Consider the following 20619-nt stretch of genomic DNA (forward strand, 5'->3'; position numbering starts at 1 on the left):
AGTAAATTGTCAATCTTGGTTGTATACTCGTAGATACATCATGTCTTGGCGTAAATCTAGTGAAAGAATAAAAATCAAACAAAAGAATGTACAGTTAAAAAACAAATGCCGGTTAAGTTTACTTACTGGTTTGAATTAAGAACAGGAGAACTATGTAGTTGCTAGATTTCTGGAAAGTTCTAGGTGGTTCTAGTAAGATGGACGTGTTTATGGTTCACGAACCATACAAGGCATATTGGTAAAAGCATAGTAAAAGTAACTTTATGGTTTCAACTAATAAGTCTTAACTCGTTTTCTCTTTTCCTATAGAAAGATGCAGATAAAAATTATTCACTTGAATTGCATAGTTCAGTTTTTTTAATTATAACCACTTAGGCTGAGTTGCACCATCTTATTTTAACTTTAACAAACGTCAAAAATCTGTCAAACTCCAAACAAAAAATCATCGGTTATCGTTTAGTTACGGTTAAAGTTAGGAGTGCAAATCTGCCTTATTCTAGTGAAAAAACAAAAATGTCAAATGAAAAACTTGGCTGTAAAACTGATGCCTTTGCTATTTCAAGATAGAAACAAAACAAACAATTCTGGTTCAAAAAACCGCTGACTCAATTATAAACTGGATTTAAGAGGTATCGTTGGTATCACATTGGTATCGTCATGCTCGTGGAAAGTTCTATTAAGATGGCCGTTCGGGTTTTGCATTGACCGTTCCAAAAAGCTGCTGTATAGCGGCCGTATTTTTAAGTCATCTTTTTGGAAGAAAAGAAAGAAAGAAACATTTATTACGATGAACATCACTTAGTTAAGGACAAAAAAGGTATACGGAAAAAAAGATAAATAGAAATAGCACATAAATATTACAAGGAAATAAAAAGGCTATTGCAACAGCGATGCCCATCGCAATGGGACTCTACTCAGCATAATTATGCCTTGGCCCACGGTGGGGAAGGTCGGTCTATTCCACTTTGATCACCTGGCTTTGATCACCCAGGTGATCAAAGTGGACTCCAAGCGACAGTTTGGTGTCCTTTGATCACCCAAGATGTACACTAGAACTGTTTTGATGTAACATTATTTTACGAAATAAAGAAATTTTGAAAATGAAAAAAAAATGATCACCCATGAATAAGATGACTTGGGTGATCAAAGTAGACTCGTTAAATTATTATTTTAGTTTACTTTGATCATCTAACGTATAACTAAATCCCACCTCTTCTGAATATTTCTTTTTCAATCTATAAATTAATAAATAATCCTTATTTACACAATGTAGCGCGAACTAATACGAGTATAAAATGAAAACAAAACAGCTTAGTACACAAAAACAGTTCAAAAATAGTATTATTACGAACCAAGCGAGCACCAACTATCATAATTTTATATTTCAGCAAATATTAACTATTACGTAGACCAAAAAATTCCACTGCGGCACCAAACAAATATCTATGTAGCGGTACATGGCAATGATCAGAATTTTGTAGAAAGTCATTTCACATTATATTAAGTTTGTTTTGATTCAAATGCTAATTCTTTATTAGCATATTTTCAGGGTTTTGTTTTCTAAAATTTGTTGTTTAGCTGACTATTAATGTAATGGTAACATTTATTATTAACCATGTTGGTGAGCGTGCATGAGTGTAGGCAAATGGAAAAAAATAATGCACCATCAGTCCTAAAATTCTCTCAAAAAGTCCGCGTTAGATTTCAGTAAAGTGCCCCAGGTTACTGAAACTCAAGGGAAAAGGGGTATTTCATCTCGTCTATCATTTTCATTCATCATCGATTGAATCATATAAATACTTGAATTTAATTATACTTACTTGACACTGCCTAATAAGTACAATCTAAGCTATAATTGAACAAAAAAAATTTTATGGCAAGAGCATGACTGCATGACTGCTCAGTCTGCTAGCAGTGAAAAAAAAAACTACCACTTCTAGTCTTCTAGTATAGACGACCCACGCTGAACTGTCCCACCAAATTCAATGACAGGGGGGCGCTACCATCGTTCAACTATATGGTTTCCAACATGGCAAAAATAGGAACCAGCGACCCGGTATTGACGGTGGCGCCCCACTGTCAATGTCATGGATAGGACAGTTCAGTATTTTGGAACTATAATAATAATAATAAATGATTCTTTATTCAAGTTACCAGGACTCAGTTTGTTAGTAACAATTGCACTTAAAAACTATGTTAGTTGAAACAGATGTAAAATAATAACTATATCCAGCCTATTCTCCGAATGTCAAACTTTGTCCTCTGTCTGCCACGCACTATTTTGAATGCTGATAAGCTGTACCTCTGACGGGTTATCTTTCGTTTCGAAAATGTTACGTAAGCAGATATCTTATCGCCAGTTTTCGAAGTCCGGTCAAAATTTGTGTCTGGCGATAATTTTATATTTATATCCTCTTAAATTAAACAGTTGTTTATAAAAGATTATTATTTGTATGTTTTTAAGCGAAATTACGTTTTGGAGGTTGATAAAAGGTCATTTACTTTTTGCTTTTAAATATAACTTTTATGCGCCAGTATTTAACCCTGCCACTGCTTCATGACAATAATGTGAGCCAATGCTGAGAAGAAGCAGCACAAGAAACTCTTAGGAGGCTAGGTTGCACGGGTTGCACCCCCTAACTTTAACCGTAATTTTAACGATAACTGTGGGTCAAAGTGCAAATTATAATCGCAAACCAGTCGAAAAGTGGTCGAAAAGCCCCTTGTTTGTATGGAGTTTTGACGGATTCGATTTTCGATTCGATCAAAAAGTGCGTTTTGTCTAGGGGGGCTGGTGCTTTTTGTATGCACTTTGACATATTTTTTGACGTTTGTTAGAGTAAAAGAAGGAGCAACCCAGGCTGGGTTAGAGGCGACAATAGCCCAACGGTGTCGACATCGGACTTTTCGATTTGACTATTCGGTGGTCGGTAATTCGATCCTCGTTGATCACTGGACTTTTTTGTATAACTATGTTTTTACTTGTGTAGTTTTGCTGGAGGTTTACAGAAATAAGAGCTAAGCTAGTTACTTACATAGGAACCTTTTTCAAGCTATTTAAAATTGTGTGTTTGTTTGTTTGCAGTTTGCACTTAGCATAGAACTATGGAAAACTGCGTCAATGATGCGAGCTAAGCTAAACTAAATGAGCTAAGTTCTTGGCATGTTTTAGTAATTTGTGCTGGACAAATTAATTTAAAAGTCTATTCCACTTTGATTACTTGGATTTGTGGTGTCTGGAAGTGGACTCCATGGATAAGAAGTCCACTTTGATCACCTAGGTCATCTTTACTATGGGTGATCAAAGGACACCAAAGTATTGCTTCGACTCCACTTTGATCACCTAGCTAGGTGATCAAAGTAGAATAGACCAATTTAAAGGGTTTACAATATCAGTGGAGTGGAGCGTGTGTGGAACGTGTCCCTCATTTTGATCTGTATTCTGTAGATTATTTACTTTAATCGACCTCATTTCTTCTAAACAAAAACTTTGCATGATTGGCCATTCCCTACAGTTCCAATGCCGTAATTACTCACCGCGGAAGATGCTCTAAAAAAGTAGAAAACAGTTAAATTCATGTGAAAACTGGCGCGTTTGTCGCTGAGAAAGAGGCAAAAACTCTATGGCGCAGCTAGTTTCTCGTTGCGCAAGCGATGTTAACGCCTTTTTAAGTTAAAATAGATCTGATCATGCTGCCATTATTTTTACAAGGTTTTGTCTGGCTTCAAATCTTCAATTATTTACCGGGACGGTAGAACTGTAAAGTATTTGTTTTTTGTTGAGGGCAATCAAATCTCTCTCTTGCCAAAAATAGCTTAAAATTATTCCTCTGTATTCCAAGTCCAATTTTATTTTAAACTAGCTTTCCGTTTGGAATTTTGTCTGTCACAGAAAAACAACATCGCGCGCGTATTTGCTCACCGTTTAGACCTACCCTGGACTACGACAAACATTTCAAAACCAAAATCAGCTCAATCGGCCCAGCCGTTCTCGAGTTTTAATCAGACTAACGAACATCAATTCATTTTTATTTATATATAGAAGATAGATAGATTGTTCCGGGCAAACAAGTTGAATCCGTCAAACTTTCTTTTTCTTTTTTTATATTATGGCATAGTGCATATTAGCCAGTGTCAAGTAATTTATTTTAATCAAACCTACGTTGGACTATCTTAAAATATTACGACATTGCCAAGAAGGCGCTAGTAATCAATACTGGGTTGTTGGTTTTTGATTTTTACCACTCGACGCTTCAAAATCGTAGGACCATATTGATGTAATGGATGATTAGCTGAAAAATATCCCTTCTGGCAGACTGGCAGTGTTAGCAGATCTCCTATTTTACTTTCTGAAAAAAAAATCTCATAACGTTTGGACTTTTTAAGGTATCCCCTTAAAAAGTTTATAAATGAATTTAAACGAACTCAATTTTACAAGGCATTCTCTGTCAGTTTAACCTTCCAGCGAAACAGCAGAAGAAAATCGTTTGGCGGTGAAACTAGAAAAAGAAAAATTGTAAAGAAAGTAAGTTTATAACAAATCACTTAGGTATCATATTTATTTACCAATATTACAAATTGTAGTAATCTATTGTTTGGTATCGTGTATTAAAAAAGAACATTAGCAATGTAAAAATGTGTTTTGCATTAAATAAAAACGCCGCCTCTTGGCTTGAGTAACTACGCATTTTTGCATGAGTGCGTCGGTTTGAAAGTATTTTGCCGATCATTGCTTTTTGCGTCAGATTTCGAAATTATTACAATTTAAACTGTCGAATTTCCAAGAAATTTGAACAGGGCGGATGTGGGAATACGCAATGTTTTGTTTCAAGAAGGTTACAGTTTTTTTGGCGCCAAAAACGTTTTTCTTTGCTCTGAAAATTATTTTCATTTGTTTTTCTACCAATGGTTATTATTTCGGTACTAGCGTTTTTGCCAATCACTGCATTTTGCGTCAGTTTTCGAAATTATTCTAAGAAATTTGAACAAAACGTGGTAAGGCGGATGTGGGAAATAGGCGATACAGCACACAGTGTTTTGTTTCATGAAGGTTACTCATTTTAGTTCTTTTGGCGGCAAAAACTTTCTTTTCCTCTCTGCATATTTTTTTTTGTTTTTCCGGGACTCACTTGTTCTGCAAAACTAAATGGTTCTCTGGTTCTCCTGTAATTGTTGTACTACATTTTAAAAGGTACTAGCGGCCGCCCGCGACTTCGTACGCGTGGATCCTGTTTTACCCCCTTTTCCCGAATTTTCTTTGCTATAAACCTCACGGAGCCCGAGACCTTTCCAACGAATGCAAAACCGTGGAAATCGGTTCGTGCGTTCTGGAGTTATAGCGTCATCAGGGAGGAAAACCCGACTTATTTTTATATTATAGTAGAAGATGTGATTTGTAACCTTTACATTTATTTCTGCGGTTTTATTTGGTGAAACTAACATTTACGACAATGCTGTCAGCGATTGAAATACCAGTTTACTGAAATAAAAACTGTAGTCCATCAGTCAGTAAGTATGAAAAATAAGTACCCAGTTCATTCAACAAATCAAGTTTTTGCGAGTGTACTCGTATAATATTGATGTTGACATTTTAGATACATATTTATGCGGACATATCAAACGTATCTTATGTATAAATGATACTATTGTTACTACTTTTGTTATAAATTCTTATTACATAGGTGGGGTAATAGACTGTACTCTTTATTTAGGAACAAACCATTAATAATAATTACATTTGATTAATTATTAAGAAAAAGCCTTTCTGAAAAACACCTAGGTACCTATTAACTTTTTTTCAAAAAAGGCATTTGAGTAAACACAGCATTTAAATTTTTTAAAAAATCTACTTCCGTCTGTCAAATGGCGGGAAATTTTGACAGCTCGAAGTTTAGTGTTCTTCAGGTGACTGAAATTTCAAGGTAGGTAGGTATTCTACATAATTATGTATGTCATGTTGTAATTATTGTAATATGTATGGCCTTGCTTTTTGTTGCTATCGAAACAAACTAATTATTTTAAGGAAAAATCCTACCTACCTACTGTTTAGTCCGTAGAACCGCAGAAAAATTCTACTTTCTGTGGTTCAATGGAAAGGTAAATGACTTTTGTATTAAAATAGCATTATTCTGCTTGTTTTAAAGTTTATTATTTGGCCATTTTCACGTTGAATTAATTTTATTTGCGCACGAAACTAAGACTGGTTTGCACCATCTTACTTTAACTTTTACAAACGTCAAAAATCCGTCAAACTCCATATAAAAACACCGGTTATCGTCAAAGTTACCGTTAAAGTTAGGTGGTGCAACTCAGCCTAAGAAGATTGGTCTGTCTGTGACCATTGCCTGTTTAAATAAAAGCAGCTCAAGGAAATTATTACCTACAGCCAATGATATTATAGAACTATAGATATGTTACGTTCATAGAAATTACGATTTTAATCCGTGCCGAGCTATTCCAAATTGCACACATTGACAAATGTAACTGATAAGTGAAACAAAAGATACGAAATAGCACGCAAATGAAAGAGATAGCTATAGTTTTAACGATTCTGCACTAACTAATCTATGTCCGCAGCGCACGCATCCTTATCGCTCTAACGTCAAAACAAGATCGCTTTCTCTTTCTTAACTTGAACATGGCGCATGGCGTCTTGATTGTTTGCATAAATAATTGAAAATATAAATACTAAATAATTTTGCATAATCACATGTGGTAAGAGATCCCTTGTATTTTGTTTACTTTAGAGTCATAATTGGTACACTTTCGAAACACACGATGGCATTTTTTATTTATTTTGGTAAGAACACAGGAACTTACGGTGTGGTACGCACGCGATTGCGCACGACGCAGGCCACACGAAGACTAAACACAAGACGTCCCAATTGGGACGTATTTGAGTATTCACAGCGCGAGCGCTTATAACATATCTGCTTTTGTTTTTATATAATATCATTGCCTACAGCTTTATTATTTTATCACTGAATGAAGTCTCTACGAGGTTAAAATGTAATCTAACCTTTTAAGAATGCATTTTAATTTTAAAAAATAACCAAGGAGTTCGGGAATCAGCGTGCAAGCCTCGGTCATCGTAGAAAGTGGTGTCTTATCAAATTCTAATGCTACTGTGTAATGTAGGTATTTACTGTACTGTACGTAGGAGGTAATACTTTTTCTTATACGAGTATTATGTCTGAATATTATCCTCATGGGTAATTTGCAGAAGTATTAGTATACCTTTTAGACTAACCTCAATGTAAAACCTTTTCGACATTAAGGTAGGTACATACGACAACACATCAAACTAAGTTACTGCGACATGGCTTTAGGTTAGGTTTCTTGTGTGAGTTGTATTAAGCACTATATTGCGATAAGTCTACTAGTAGTACATTTATAACCACTTACTCATCGTTAAAATTGATGTAAGTGCCCTAATCCACAACCATAACTATAATAATATGTGAGCTTAATTCAATTTTCTACAATCTCATATCAAAGCAGTTGAGGTGTATACCACCATGATGGATATTGAACTGTATAATGATGACATAAGGTGCATTTCGCGCTGACAGCGATCGATCATTCTCAATTTCACCCTAGTTTGTGTGCCTGTGTGTGTGTATTTTACTTATTGGTTTAGTTTTAGTGTAGGAGCCAGGGTACTTTGTTGAACTTTTCCAGTTTACTTTCATAAATATTTTGTAATTTATAAAGTGGCGACTGTGGCTGGTGACTAATGCCCGTTTTCATTTCAATCAATCCTTTATTTTTAAGTGACCCTTATGAAAACAAAATGCCTGTTATGTGGTACCTTAGGGGTAACTTAAAAATAGGGATTGATGGTGAAAACCGGCATAACACCCGTATTCACAAAAGATTGTCATAAGATTAACATAAGTGCCACTTGTGGTCTAAACTGAATAAATATTTTTGATTTTGATTTTGATTGTTGCTTAAGTGAAGCAGCAAACGGAACGCACAGCGTTGAATAGAGCTCTTTGATTGGGTTGTGATTGGACCCTGTGCGTCCACGCGCACTGTGAGACCTCATGTCAGTAATGTTTGTGAATACGAGCGTAAGTTTATTTCTTTTTCTCAGCATTTTCTAAGCATTTGGCAAATGTTTGTCTCTGGAAATGCTAAGCAAAATATTAAGGTAATAATTGTAAAGGGTTCCTTACGTGATTATTTTTAGGGCTTTTTTTCTTTCTAAATAAATACTTGAAGGAGTTCACCATAATAGTTGAGCGGTCAACGGGGATCAAAATCAAAATCAAATCAAAATCAAAAGTATTTATTCAGTTTAGACCACAAGTGGCACTTATGAACGTCAAAATAATTATAGAAAATAATAAAAAAGAAAAGTTAGCCCTTATGGGGCACTTTACATGTCTCCTTATCTTTTGGGCCCTACCAGCGCTTCGAGACAAACATATGGCAAGTGCTGAGAAGAAACGCCGGAACAAATACGAACAGATCCAAAGTACCAACCCTTGAATCACCAATACCGAAAACGTTGATCCACTGTCGCTACATAATTATTATTGTTTGACTTTCCTTAATCCAAGGATTTTACTCTAGTAGTCACAATAAAGATAATGTTCGATTGAGAAAAATAATAGAAATTATTAAAAATTAATTGCTTTTCAGATAAAAGCAATCATTACGAATACAAACAAAAGATGAATGGTTGGTTATCAATATTTAATTTTGTTTTCGTGTTCTTAACGTCATCGTATTTTTATTTTAATGTCTGTAAAAACGGCTGATATAAATAATTACATTAATTGAAATAAACTAAAACTCCCAAAAACTTATGACACTACAAATTCGAACATACTTTTTACGATCTATACAACAAAATACAATCACATCATCTCATAACTTGTGTATTTGGTATACTTATTTACTAAGTTCGTTATTCATTTGTTTGATTTCCAAGCAACTCAAAATCTAATTTGCTTAGGCTGGAAAGTGAATGTGAAACTTCATTGTTTGTTTGATATCCAGTTTTTCTGTGCGTAATAAACAAAACTAGGTGCACTAGGTGGACCGACGATCTGGTGAAGGACGCGGGAAGAACCTGGATGCGGGCGGCGCAGGACCGGTCGTTGTGGGAATCCTTGGGGGAGACCTTTATCCAGCTGTGGACGTCATTTGGTTGAAACGAATAAACAAAACAGCAAGTGAAATCCTTGAACCATGTCCCTGCGCCTATTTCATAACTTTTTACAACATTCACAGTTCCTCACACTAACTCAACAAGCGCACACACACAAAACACCCACACATAAACACTGCAATTGGATCGCTTAGACAATTGCATTTCATAGAATTGCATTTTCTGTGCGATCGAGTTTAGCATGACTTCTTGTATCTACTTACATTTATGGCTTAGGTTTCATATTCATTGTATTGAAGCTTATTTAACATTAAAATCAGTTTGTATCCGCATATGACCACTAATTGACAATTTCTGATCTGTCAAAACAATATTCTCAATTAGTTGTTGTGACGTCACTGTTTTTGGAAGTGATTCGGCGATGGGAGTTGGGATTTTAATTCGGCCCCAATTTTCATCGAATGATGTCACTTTCTTGCCATGGCAAATTAATTACATTTGCAGCTAGAAAACCCCACGTGTATTTTAACTGCAAAGTTAACGAGTCAAACTTTAATGGAATCATTTTTATGTAATAATAATCATCATCATCATCATCATCTCAGCCATGCCCATAGAACGTCCACTGCTGAACATAGGCCTCCCCAATGTTTACCATGTTGCCCGGTTGGTAGCAGCCTGCGTCCAGCGCCTTCCTGCTACCTTTACAATGTCGTATTTGTAAACTTTGAAAGAATAAACTATACGAAACCCTCGGCCTCAGTGGGTACGCGAGTCCGATTCGCACTTAGCCGATTTTTATAACGGAGTCCATTGATCGATTGTATAAGTTAAGTACTTTACCTTTAAAACATTGGCACATCAGCCTTAACATGTTTAGTTGCAAAATCCACCCTATTTCAAGTCCATAAGATGCCAGTGTACAGCTTGTCATGCCGTCTGTACATTGATAACTCAAAGTAATCGAGCGTCGTCCTTGGTAAGGTTAGCACTGAAAACTGACCAAGCGGAACTTTTGTACAAAAAGGGAGTGGCCGCAAATTGACTAAAATTGCGCGTTCAAGGTGACAAGCAACTACATAGGTAGTTTTGGAATTGCTGCATGTTATTAGTAAGTAGGTTTATGATAGTCATGAAACGTGATATTTCAAAAATCTTGAGATTACATCTAGCTAGTAGATACTATAAAGGTTTTATTTTGACTAATAATTCTGTCCCACGTTATTAATTTTTTTAGTAGGTGCATTCTCCATAACTTTCGATTTTCAAATTCTTAGGCTGAGATGCACCACCTAACTTTAACCGTATAACTATAACGATAACTGGTGTGTTTTCTATGGAGTATGGTTTCTGACGTTTGTTAAAGTTAAAAAGTAAGATGGTGCAGCAACCCAGACTTAAAATCAATCAGTCATTTGATTTGGCTGCGGAATAGTGATGTGATGACGTCCTATGCTCCTATTGCTGGAAAAAAATCTATGAATGATTTTTGACAACTCATAAAAATCTTTTTCTAAGCATTTGCCACGACGAAGAAACCAGGAACCACAGATGTGACGACCAATTGGACGACCACAAATAAACAGACAGCTAAGCATTGAACTAGTCAAGCAGCTGTCTGTCAACGATTTTAATTCGTTACTTTTGTACTACGTCGATCGTTTAAAACTAGTGGCCTAGTTAAATCAAAATTATTATTATCACCAAATCTACCCGCGCCAGCAACTCGGCCCTAGTTATTTTTGTGCCAAATTCTGTTCGATCGACGAATGGCACGGCCTCCAGCCCCACTATTCAGGGTTCGTCGATTTTCCTTCCTCATATAGTTTTTGTGATTTTATAGAACTTTATTACTTTTTTCACTAGTTTAATTTTTAAGGTTTTTAAGGTTCTAGTCCAGACTTATTTAGTCGTTCTTAGAACTTTTCACATTGATACTACTAAACTTACCAGTATCGCACTGCAATGTTTTTGGTAAAACTTAACTATTACAAGAAAAACACCAAATTCATGAGCATTTTTATGGGATTACAGTTTAGACACTAGACTCTAGGGCAGGGGTGGCCAACCGGTCCATCGCGAATATTAGTCCAGTCGATCGTGGCAAGGCAAAAAATACTACATGATTGTGTACTAAACTATGCTGTTTCATTTAAGATTTCAAGAAGTATGTAAGTGGTTAGATCGCCCAGGGTTTCGTCGTTAGTAAACAGTAGATCTTATGTCTAATCAAGTTGGCCACCCCTGCTCTTGGGATTGTCCCTGCGAGCGTATTAGACGAAATTTCAGCAAATGTGTGTTCCTATAGATTTGGTTAATACAAAATATCCCTTTATTATTATCAAACAACAACGCTTCCACGCAATCTATGCACATGTCGTGGCAGCTTATAATTAAGGCCACACATAAACATGTATAAGATTTAATGTTTCTTTCCATTTGATTGTGTATCTTGTTAGCTGTCCTTAAATATGTATATGTCACCGTAACATTGTGAATTTCGTCAGATTATAATCTGTCGTAGTTAGATTACAATCTAACCTAACCTAACCCACTGTTCGTTTACAATCTCACGCGTTATATTATAAACTAACGGAGTTCACAATTTCGCGTTGACACATACATATAAACAGGAAGACAGGATTCTAGAGCGTTATCTTCTAAACAGCTAAATACAGGATCAGGCAGGAATCAGGATTCAAGGGATGAAGCAGGTTCTGGGAAACTGGAACAGAGGAAGTTCTTTATCATTATTTTTGGTCTATCTATGTATGGTAAGGTTGAGGATGTATGTAGTGTGGATATGACAAGGTAAAGGTTTTAAAATTCGTAATCCTTAATTGATAGCATAAAAAATATTTAGTACACATGGTTTAGGATGCTGCAGGTTTTGATTGATCGATTGTCTCAAAATAAATGACATGCTTCAGAGTCTTAGGCTGAGTTGCACCACCTAACTTTGACCGTAACTATAACGATAACCGGTGGTTTTTGTATGGTGTTTGACAGATTTTTGACGTTTGTCAAAGTTAAAGCAAGATGGTGCAACCCAGGTTTAGTGACGGATTTACATATTTGTGGTCTATTGGTTTCTCATTTCTGCAAGGCAGACAGAATTTGGCCCAGAATCCGCCGCCGCTAAAACTCCGCCCTCGGCTGTACCTAATTCGGCTTACTGGTAAATCCACTACTGGGAGTTTTCAGAGCACGTTACAACAATAATTAAGCCATGTCTAAGCCTAGGCGCAGACAACCGATTTTTAGTTGGCCGATAGTTGTGCCCGATTTTAAATTGTATGAAGAATCGGCCAAATCAAATCGGTGTAATGTGCGCACTTCCATACATGCCCATACTGATCAACTGCCTGACTAAACTATTGGCCGACGAAAAATCGATGGTCTGCGCCTAGGCTAAAGGTGCAGGCAGCCAAACCAACGCGTGCAGCCTGCGTGCGCGATGGCGATCAGACGTCGAGTATGAATTTGTAGCGATGGATGAGTTCACATCAACGCGTCCTGTCATTGGTCGCGGCGATCTATGCACGCGCAGTGATCGCCATCACCATCGCGGACGCGATCTGCAGCGTTGGTTTGGCCGAATCTTAATAGCTGCATAGTTTCTCATAATATCTGACACTAGAATTATGCAGACTTGTGACCTCAGTTGAACAAGATATGGAGACTAAACCGCTAGCTTACAACGGACGAAAAACAGCCTGGAAGCCTGTCTGAGATTACAACTACCGGTTTCGTAGTTTTTTCCTTGATTGTATTTACTTAGTGTGCTGTACAATATCCTGTACTGTTATTTCTATCGTATTTATAATCTTTGTAATTTCTTTAAAAACCATGAGTATAGGCGGCTGTCACAGCTTCACCGGCAATGGGAGAGCAAAAGGAAGGACTTCCAAGTTTCAATCTTGGTATGTGTTAACCATGTTGTCTACTAAACCACTGAACCAATTTTGATGAATTCTGCTGAAGAGAGAGACAGATTGGTTTTAGCCTAGGTGTGGACGAAAATAAAAGTGGCGGTGAAGTGGGGGATGAAAGTTTATAATTTACTATCTATTAGCTGGTGATATTGAACTCATTATTATTCTATTCATTAGTAAAAATGTCAGGGGGCACGCGCGTGTAAGGATTTTGTATGTCAGACGGCTAGACCGGAATCCACGCGTGAATATTTGGAAGCAGTATCTATTCTACTCTAATATTATAAAGAACATTGTTTGTATAGGATTGTAGAAAAGTTCTCAAGTGGCAACCACGAGTCGGAAGACATTTAGACCACCAGGTGGACTGATGATCTCGTGACGCAGCAAGTAGGTACCTGAATGCGGCAACGCGAGACCGGTCCTAGTGGAGATCCTTGGGGAAGGCCTTTGTCCAGCAGTAATGTTGTGGATAACAAAGGTGACGTCATTTGGCTGAAACGATTTATTGCAGGATGTAATCTATGGAACACAGTACCGATTTTCAAAAAAATGTTTTCCCGGTAATTCAAACAACTTTCAGAAACAAATTGGTTACAAAACAAAACAAAACCTAGTTGATTTAAGTTAACTAAGACACAGTGCTGGAGCTAATATAAGACATTGTGACATGACATAATACACTACTACTTTTTTATCACCGGAAAATTTTTAACAGGTTATGTAGAAATGTGTGAAAATTATAAAGTAAAAAAAAAAAATTAAATTTTTATAAAGTTAATTTTTTTATTAAATTTTCTTTAGTCCCTATTTTACGCGTCACAGCTGGGCCACTCCGCTGCTCGTTCATTCAGTAGAGTAGTCGTACGCGCTCGCACATTGATCTGTCTGTCTCGCTCACGCCTTGACCACGCTTCCAGTGTTATTATTACTAATTTAGACCATTACAATGCAACATTTCAACTAATTTCAAGTAATTTTGAGTTGTAATAAGTGTTTCATTACACTTACGTACTTCTTTACGTGGTATTCTGACTGTTAACACTAATTGTAAGTTAATAATACAATGAAATACCTACCTACTGTGAATACGTTACGAATACACACCAATGTGTCGTTACGAGGCTACTACGACTTTAAAAGAAATAAGATCTGCCAAAACAGCGGCTTTCGGTGTTATCATCACAGAATAATAATAATGTATTACTTAGCTACCTATCTTAGGCTATTTTTATTGCAACATTTCAAGTAGGTAATTAGAATTGTAATTGAACGCAGGGCAAAGGACGAAAACAGTAATTTAGTAATTACGTAATACGTCACGTTGTATTTCTGTGAGTTTTTAACACTAGTTAATAATAATACCTACTGTGTAACTCCAATTGAGATCGCGCGTCGTTCGTAGTTCGTGAATTTAAGATCCGCCATAATAACAGCTGAGTGGTGCGAACAGTTTTAGATGGTGGTTTTAGTAGGCGCTTAGGTAAAAAAATAAAAATAATTCAACTTTCCCTTCATACTTACCCGGGCTTAGGATCGGCCTTAGGACCGGCAAAATTCAATGCTTTGATAAGCACCCTGCATCGTGCTGAAGTGTGGCTGTCCCGGTACAGTCGCAAAACTGCACTACACAATTTCTCCGGCCAAGAATAATAATGCACGTATCATTAACACGTATTCACGTGAGGTGAATTGGTAAGACAACGTAATAATTGCACGACACTATTGACTTGATTGATACAATGTTAACAAGACACTTCACCACGACCGATAAAGAGCTCGCGCGCGCGCAACTGACCGACCGCGGCCGGCGGCCGGAAGAGCGAGAGGGCGGCGCGGGCCGCGGCCCCGCGCCGCCCTCTCGCTCGTGGCTCGCGGGTGATAATGGCCGCACAAAAAACGTACACCGCCGCCTTTAGGAAGCTTCGGGCCGGCAACGTCGCATCTCTCTCCATAGTAACGGGCGGCCTTGCGTTGAGCGTATACCTTGATTTTTTAGAATCCAGCAGAGATGTAAACAAACACTTTCATACACAATTACACCATAATCACTTACGTGTTCATAATATCATACACATTATTTAACAAGCCCATGAAACCAACTTTATTTTCACGTTTATACAAGTTTGAAATCAATCTTTGAAACAAATTATTTTAGCAAAATCGTGGACGATGAAAATTTGTGAGACTTGTCAAATTGACTTGACGTTTAAAATCATGTGTTATCTCCATAATGTCTATGACTTGTCTCTGACACATCAGTGCTGTAACCTGTGAGTCATAGACAATAATCTGTAAATTTAATCGATATTATTTTAAGTATTCACTTATTCCGATTACTGATTAATTTTATATTGGAGATAACGTAAAATTATTTTTCTACTTTTAGTGTATACTTTTTCGGAGTCAGTTTAATTTTTAGTCGGTTTTATTTAAACAAAATTATTTTACTTTTTTATGCAATTATTCTTACGTATTGTTCCATTGCTTATTTTTCTATATAAGTAAATAAAATAAAAGAAAATAAAAATCTTTTTTCAATTGATAGCATCTTAAATAACCTAGCCTAGCGGAATAGAGCAACAAAGAACTGAGCGAGCGAGATGTCACTAGTAGCAACACTGTCAAACAGAACTTTTTGCAACTATTTGAAGTTTAATGACTTTACGGATAATTGATCGTTTTACTGTCCAGTGTGTTTTTTGATTACATCTGTGCATACAGTTTGTTTCCTGTTCTCGAAAATTTCATAATCAGTTCACATTCAATGTTGCGACTTTGTTGCATATTTTTAGTATTTTGACGATCACCCGGCGATGATACGCAAGTACTACAATAATTTCACTTCGCGATTAACGAGAGGTTTTGTCGCATCACTAGTTCACAGACTAAAAATATTTTTATGTCAGTTGGCCATATTTGATGACATTTCTGCTGATTTCTAAAAAATTAGACTTTAAATAGTGCTAGCGACGCGTGTGTCCAAATATTACCAATTTTGGGATGAAATTTTGAGTAGCTTTATTTAACTTTTTTTTTTGCATAAATAGGATCAGTATCAATAACTCATTACCCAGATTTTTTTTTTCCGGTGATAAAAATGTAGTGGTGTATAAAGGCTTTGCGCCCGCGCATTGTCATATAACGAGGCGCTCGAAGTCTAGACTATAAGAGTTAACGCGAGAGCTAGACGTCAAGGCATTGGCGCCAATGTTTGGTACACACTTTGTTGCAAGAGTTGGCTGTAATGGCAAAGGTTGGACTAAATGCATAATGTGGCACTGCATCATGCATTTGATAGGAAGTAGGGGGTATCCCTAATTGGAGGGAGGGATACTTGTGCCTATTCATACTGTCATTTTTCATCAGTGCATCATGCACAGTGCATGTAAGGTGTCAAAACAAGATCTAGAATTTAATTGTTTTGTTAATGTCACTTTTAATTTACACCTGTGACACATACTGGTGCTGTTGATATTGTATTTTTTTTAATTAAGAAAATAATATTTATAATTTTAAAATTTATTAATAATCACTACAATGACTTTGTTGATTCATTACCTATGGCAGTCAAACATTACCTACTAAGGCTGAGTTGCACCACCTAACTTTGACCATAACTTTAACAATAACCAGTGTTTTTTGTATGGAGATTGACAGATTTTTGACGTGTGTTAAAGTTAAACTAAGATGGTGCAACCCAGCCTAAGTAACCTAGTAACAATAGTATTTTACTGAGTAGGTACATCATAATTATTGTAGTAAGGCACAACACAAAAATAGGAAAATTTTAACTGAATATAACATCCAAATACATTAGTAATGGGAATAACCCATCTAAGATTAAAATTATCTCACATGCATAATATTTGCATTGTTCAAATAAATACCTTTTATTATTACAATAAGCTACATTTAGGTAAGTGAAATGTATCCTTAACTAACAATAATGTACAAAATTGGATGAATAATTTCACTTTCAATATGGATATTGTGAAGGAAGCGATTATTTTTAATTGTTAAAAAAAACACTAAAAATCAATAATTTAAAGCAAAATAGGTACCTTCATGGTATTATAAATATGATACAAAATTTGTAAATATTGCTTAATGTTTCGCAACCCTGGCAGTGAACTACTAAAAATAACCCATCAAGATAGCATTATTTAAACATTCTTTAAACTTGTGATAAGTTAATGGTTTTAAGTCTAATATAAATCAGAAATAAACATCTTGACCTTAGTTTTTGTCTCTTATTATTAATAATTTAAATGAATTATTTTTTATCCTACGGGACATAACAAAAAGTAACGTTAAAAAAAACAGAAAAATTATACTAAGATTATACAGCACACAAAATAATGAAGTAAAGGAAATAAATTTCTTATAACTAGGACACCATAATAGACATTATAGGAAAAGTAGATAGATTTTAGAAGTCACCGTAAATTATATTCGTAAAAATTATGCTTCATTGGGAATCTTTCTGGATACGGCTACAAATGACATAACTGGACATTTTGACACTTTTTGATAATCATTTTGGGAATGACAGAAGCCCAATTTGACTACTGATCATGGTAGTCCAAGGATAACTCATGGGGGATCTTCTAAACGCTAGTTTTTAAATGCTGAATTGCCTAATGTGTAAACTTATATTGTTAGATTAAGATTGTGGGTGTAAAACTTATTAATAAATACCAATCACATTCTAGTAATCTTCCTGTAATTAACTAAAGAATTACAAAATGATTAATAAACTTTAAAATTATGTGTCTTCATAGAACATGAATAATACAGTCAAAACTATATTTTGTTGTCTTTAGCCTAATTTGGAGTGACAATGATATTAAAAAGGAAACCAACAGTAAACATGGTCAGATTTCTTTCAACATATCAACTGTAGCTCAAACATAGATGTAAACATACTACATTCTAATACATTGCTTACTTTCACAGGAATTTAATATCATGTTTAAACTGTTATATGTCATTTCAATAACAACAAATGAGTTACAAAATTATCAGAAGAAATGAGTCATCAAAAAGCTAATTCAAATAGTATTAGGGCGTTCTAAAAGTTTAAAAGATGTGACCTATGGCCATTCGAAATTTGAAGGGTCAACTTTTTTTTAAAAGAGAAGGCATTCAAGTAACTTACGTTCGGCGATCAGCTGACGCTGATGATGAGTCCGTTAGGTCATCCTCCCAGGCCACTCCTGGCATCCAAAACAATCCGAAACACCACAAAAACACAAATCTATAGTAACTTTCACGATTGGAATGCACTGTACACAACTATCAAACAAACAAAATAGAAAACACACACAAACAAACTATGAAGTATCACAGAAGTCAATGGTCGCAAGATCTCGGAATTCCTTGCCGCTAACCCATATTCGGGCAATGTATTACTACTGTGTAATCAACGGAATTATTACCAATTTACAGCACCGCTTGCGACGTCCGTTCGGTCGCTGAGAAAATTTTTATTATCTTTTTCGAAAGCGACTAGACTCCCCGCCGCGGACCTTTCGAAAATGTACAAAATACAGTCGCGCGCCAAATAGGAAAATCGATAGGGACGTTCTATCGGCGCCGATATGAAATTTGAATAATAATTTATCAAAAAATGTAATAAAAACGACATTATTTTTTGTGACGGTTCCGAGCTGTCAGAATTTTCTATGTGCAATACGGCAGATTACAAAACAAACTGTCGTAATGCGAGGGCAGCGGACTATTGTGACGTCCTAATTCGGCCGGGTAGCTTTGATTGACAAGCCAAAATGAACCGTATTGACTCCACCACTTACGACTTTCCTATTTGGCGCTAATCGCGAAAAATTCGAAACGGATACGAATTTGTTTGTAAAACTTACTACGGACAGTAATCAGTCGATCGGAAAATTCCAAATAATAAATGGTGAGCGGGCGCGCGGCGTCAGTTGAAAGAAACGCGAGACACTGTTTTCGAAACAACACTGGCTCGACGTCATTTTTGGCGTATTTTGAGTTGGAATATCGTGAACGGGAAAACTCGAAAGCGTTCGGTTGCAAGAACGAGACGGCGGCCAAGATAGTGCGAGCGATTCTGAACTGTATTGCGGTGCTAGTTTGATACTTTCGCGTTAGACATTCGTTTAATGATGCGGGAATGTGTGTGAAGCCGTACTATTTTGAAGTTTTTTTCTATACTACGTATAGATAGTGGGCTAGAGAGGAGAACGGCTGTTTTTCTATGTAAAACTGTGTTGGTGTGCGTGACTTCCCGTATGTGTAGTTATCGTATGGATAAAGTTACTTCTGTGTGCGTTTTTGTATTACTTGGTAATATAAAAATTGTATAGTCGAGCGCGCCTTACGTTACGGAATCAATAATCTAAAAATTCATTTTATATTTTTGAGCAAGTCATGGGCCTTGGCTGTTTAAACTCGTAGACTGTATGTAGGTATGCCTACTTTGGTAGACCTATAACTAAAATAGGTAGGTAGACCTTCTTGGGCGAAGTTTATAGGTACCTACATACTTACTTGACTAGAATGTAGGGTTACTATGTAGGTAGGTATGTACTTGTGAGTGTGACTACGAAGGTTCAGTACAAATAATTAGGTACTCAAATAGTCAATGTAATCTATGAATGTGTACAAACAACTGTACATAGCTATGTTAATGAATTTGTTTGTTGAGAATATAATGGTACCCATGTACAAGGTACGAGTAACTACCTCTAATAATAAAATATAAATTTTGATAAACAAATTAATGTGCTTAAAAAGAGGAAAAGTTTAGTATTTAATTATGTTTTTATGTAATTCATGTACCTACTTACGTACGTACCCATTTGATACTTCGCTTCGTAACCGTTGGATTCTGCTGCGCGTTGCATGTTTTGCGTAAGGTTTACGATTCGATTCCCCGGTCGATCAATGCATCCGCTTATTCCCTGTGGTGGTATTTATCTTTAATATACCTATTAAGTAAATAAATAGAATTGTTTACTTAGGTAAGATAGGTTTTTCGCGTAACACATGTTTTCCGAAGTTGCAAACGATCGCAAGCTTTATTTTAATTTATCAATTTCTAATGGGCTAAATAACAGAATAATTTACTATTTATTTTCACCCAAATAAATCTTACCAAACATACCTATTTTACCTACCTGATGGCTGTTGGGGCAGAAAAGTTCTCGGACAAACACGGATCGGAAAACGTACACAACGATGCAGTGGAAAACGTTGCTGGATGCACCTGGATGCGGTCAGACCACCCCACAAACCCACTAGCTGCCCCCGGGGCTGAAAAAAAAAAAAGGACCAGTCATTGCGGATATCCTTGGAGGCTTTTCTTTGTCCAGCTGTGGATGCCTCTTGGTTAAAATGAACGAAGACCAAACTGGCTAAAACTTACGCCTTTTCTTGACATTCATTTGTCATCAGCTGATGGTTGTCAAATTGAGGTGTAAATAGACTTGGGAAAGAGAGAGAAAGAAAATCTTGTAGAGCAGGAAATGCACTACACTCGCGAGCATCGCTCAATGGAATTTTCCCACCTTTCTCTTC

The 20619-nt window shown here is 36.2% G+C and overlaps 1 protein-coding gene across 1 annotated transcript in view; it reads right to left on the reverse strand.

Annotated features, from left to right (window-relative positions):
- LOC135085914 (uncharacterized) overlaps positions 1-19256 on the reverse strand; it is a 47145-nt gene extending 27889 nt beyond the window's left edge. The window contains exons 1-2 of the mRNA XM_063980697.1: positions 18946-19256; positions 18218-18587 (exon numbers count right to left, since the gene is read on the reverse strand). The gene's annotated coding sequence lies outside the window, so the exon portion shown is untranslated. The remainder of the gene's footprint in view (positions 1-18217; positions 18588-18945) is intronic.
- Between the last annotated feature and the right edge of the window lie 1363 nt (positions 19257-20619).

This window comes from Ostrinia nubilalis, chromosome 30 (genome assembly GCF_963855985.1).
Source record: "Ostrinia nubilalis chromosome 30, ilOstNubi1.1, whole genome shotgun sequence".
NCBI classification, from domain to species: domain Eukaryota; kingdom Metazoa; phylum Arthropoda; class Insecta; order Lepidoptera; family Crambidae; genus Ostrinia; species Ostrinia nubilalis.